Raw genomic sequence first — 3531 nt, 5'->3', positions numbered from 1 at the left:
TTTGGCTAAGGTGTATGTAAACTTCCGACTTCAACTGTACATACAATACCCCATAATGACAAAGCGAAAACAGGTTTAGAAGTAAAAAACATTTCCATAAGTATTCAGCCCTTTGCTATAAACTTAAATTGAGCTCAGGTGCATCCTGTTTCCATTGATCGTCCTTGATGTTTCTACACGTGATCGGAGTCCACCTGTGGTAAATTCATTGATTGGACATGATTTGAAAAGGCAACCTCTCTACATTAGGTCCCACAGTTGACAGTGCATGTCAGAGCAAGCCATGAGTTTGAAGGAATTATCCCTAGAGCTCCGTGACAGGATTGTGTCAAGGCACAGATCTGGGGAAAGATACCAACAAAAAAGAAATTGGCTGCAGAATTGAAGGTCTTCAAGAACACAGTGGCATCCAATGGAAGATGTTTGGAACCACCAAGACTCTTCCTAGAGCTGGTCTCCTAGACAAACTGAGCAATTGGGGAGAAGCCCTTGGTCAGGGAGTGACCAAGAATCCGATGGTCACTACAGAGCTCCAGAGTTGCTCTGTGGAGATGGTAAACCTTCCAGAAGGACAACCACTCTGCAGCATTCCACCAATCAGGCCTTTATGGTAGAGTGGCCAGACAGAAGCCACTCTTCAGTTTAAGGCACATGACAGCCCTCTTGGAGTTTGCCAAAAGGCACCTACTAAAGGACTCTCAGACCATGAGAAACAATGTTTTCTCTGGTCTGATGAAACAGAGTTTACTCTTTGGCTTGAATGCCAAGCGCCACACTGGAGGAAACCTGGCACCATCCCTACGTGAAGCAATGTGGTGGCAGCATCATGCAGTGGGATGTTTTTCAGGGCAGGAACTGGGAGACTAGTAAGGCTCGAGGGGAAGATGAACGGAGCAAAGTACAGAGAGATACTTGATGAAAACCTGCTCCAGAGCACTCAGGACCCAGACTGGGGCGAAGGTTCACCTTCCAACAGGACAACGACCCTAAGCACATAGCCAAAACAACGCAGGAGTGGCTTCGGGACAAGTCTCTGAATGTCCTTGAGTGGCCCAGCCAGAGCCCAGACTTGAACCCGATCTAACATCTCTGGAGGGAGAGACCTGAAAATAGCTGTGTAGCGACACTCTCCATCCAACTTGACAGAGCTTGAGAGGATCTACAGAGAAGAATGGGAGAAACTCCCCAAATACGTGTGCCAAGCTTGTAGCGTCATACCCAAGAAGACTCGAGGCTGTAATCTCTGCCAAAGGTGCTTCAACAAAGTACTGAGTAAAGGGTCTGAATACTTATGTAAATGTGATAAGTTTTTTATTTATGTGCAAAAATGTCAAACTTGTTGCTTTGTCATTAGGGGTATTGTGTGTAGATTGAGGTGGAAAAAAACTATTTAATCAGTTTTAGAATAAGGCTGTAACGTAACAAATGTGAAAAAGATCAAGGGGTCTGAATACTTTCCAAATGCACTGTACATTAATAGGTGTACTTGTGTGCTAGTGCTTTAGCTTACATTTTATTTCTACTGGACTGCTGAACAAGCCTTAAACAGCTGAATTTGCTGCGTTTCTTAACCCTTAACACTCATGAGAATTGGCCTATATCATGGACAACACTCAATTAAAATGTTTCTTACAGTAAATTATAAAAGCATATGCATAACCATGGTAGAAATTGAAAGCGAACAGTCAAGATTATTGGGAAATTAATAGATCAAAAGTTGGACAAAACTGTCCAGCTGACTAGACAAACCAAATATTACTGTTCATTTGTGCATTTTCACCTCTGTACTTTTTGCAGCATTTGTTGATACCGAAATGAATACATTCAGTAACATAAGGGCTACTTCAAACAATAGTGAAACGTAGCGTTATTCAGTTTGGAATTCGAGGCTAGCCTACTGATGGGGTGCTTAGTACTGTTTAGTAAAACCCTGGCAGGAGGTTCAGGACATCAAATTGATTCCCTTCAATAATCTAATGCTGATGTGTGTCGCTGATGTTTCATGCATCTTCATCAGAGTATCTTGCATTTTTCCAGTCCTACCACAAAATGTCCACCCCCTAGGACCTACTGTTACCCAAACAAGGGTGTTCATTGGCACCAAACAGAAAGACTGAAATGGTGAGGTTCAACTTGGACTCATTTTCTTTTTCCATTGCATGCCCTAATGAACATGACCCATGTACATATACAAAGCAATGCAGACCACATTCTAATGCATTTCAAGCTTATACCATTGCAGCATCCCGTTGGGGTGTCCTCGGCCTGACCCCGGCATGCAGTGGTGTTTCTGGGATGCAGAGTCGGCCAGCATCCCTCCAGTCTTTCCAGGGTGGCCTGGCCCTCCAGGGTGAGCTGGGACAGACCCTCCTCAAATTGTAAAATGTGGGCAGGTCTATCTGACCCTGTTCTGTGGGTGGGGAGACAGGAGACCGAAAGGTTAGTCAAATGTCCACAATAGTTGACATTGGGCACCCCAATTAAAGTATTCTGTGGGACTGTAAAGTATGTGGTTTTCAAATGAAAGTAAAAAAAAATAAAAAATTTGGGGGGGTACAGTTACTTTATGCGTTAAGGCATGGCATCATACACCAGATATATTACTTTGGTGAAAGTTAGCCAACTTTAATTATTCTTTTAGCACTGACATAGTCCAACAACCTGAATGAGACAAATTAATGTGCATCCTTTACTGATACAGAACAGTTGTCAAGGTGTCGAGGAGGTGCACTGAGGACATTTGGACATGAAACATCCAAGTCTAGATGTCAAGAAATAGTTAATTTGTAGGCAAGAAAGATGGGTTGTGTTCATTAGTCGCCAAAACAGCAGGAAGACTAAAGCAGGGAGGGACTACCTGGACTTGTCCAATGGAAAGGTTAATTTGTTTCCCCGTTGCAAAACATTCTGTTGTGTGCCCTAATGAATACTGAACATGGTCATGGTGTGCTCACTCACCAGCTTCTTCAACATCGTACTCATCTCCCTCAAAGTCAGAGTCGGAGTCTTCAGGGTCAGGGTGCAGGGCCTGGCATTCAGAGATGGCTGAGAACATGGGCTCCACTGGAGGGTGGAAAAAAAACTCAAAGTATTTTGGAAAGTTGTCCAAACCAACCCTTTCCCCAAACCGTAAGTTTACAGCTGTAAAAGGGACCATCAATTTGGTCCAATCTAAGTAACATTCCTTTGAGGTTCATTTTTCAAATTTAGCTCAGGCCTGAAGAATATCTATTACGAGCTCACAATAGGGTGAAGTATGCATGAATGGATTCCACAGTTTCCCACTTACAGGTAGCCTTATCACTGGGCACAAAACGGATCTCTGTACAGGACTTATGGAATCCGCGTTGCAGTCATCATCAGTACTCTCATTATCCTCTTCCTCCGCACACTTATCTGGGGGGGGGGGGGGATAGAGAGAAGACTTGTTAGTCTGTTTACACAGGAGCCCAATTCAGATTTATATCACTTAATTTGTCTTTTGACCAATCAGACAGATCTTTTGCTACTAAAAATTGGGCAAAAGATCAG

The 3531-nt window shown here is 43.4% G+C and overlaps 1 long non-coding RNA gene across 1 annotated transcript; it reads right to left on the bottom strand.

The window, feature by feature from the left end:
• Nucleotides 1–2377: 2377 nt before the first annotated feature.
• LOC120056795 lies at nt 2378–3325 on the bottom strand. Its single transcript, XR_005477831.1, has 3 exons — nt 3290–3325; nt 2959–3063; nt 2378–2410 (listed from the first exon to the last, which is right to left on the bottom strand). It is a non-coding gene; the product is annotated as an uncharacterized LOC120056795 (long non-coding RNA).
• Between the last annotated feature and the right edge of the window lie 206 nt (nt 3326–3531).

The sequence above is a fragment of the Salvelinus namaycush genome, chromosome 12 (genome assembly GCF_016432855.1).
Source record: "Salvelinus namaycush isolate Seneca chromosome 12, SaNama_1.0, whole genome shotgun sequence".
Taxonomy (NCBI): domain Eukaryota; kingdom Metazoa; phylum Chordata; class Actinopteri; order Salmoniformes; family Salmonidae; genus Salvelinus; species Salvelinus namaycush.
The sequence above is the reverse complement of the archived record's forward strand: the minus strand, read 5'-3'. Positions and strand labels throughout refer to the sequence as shown.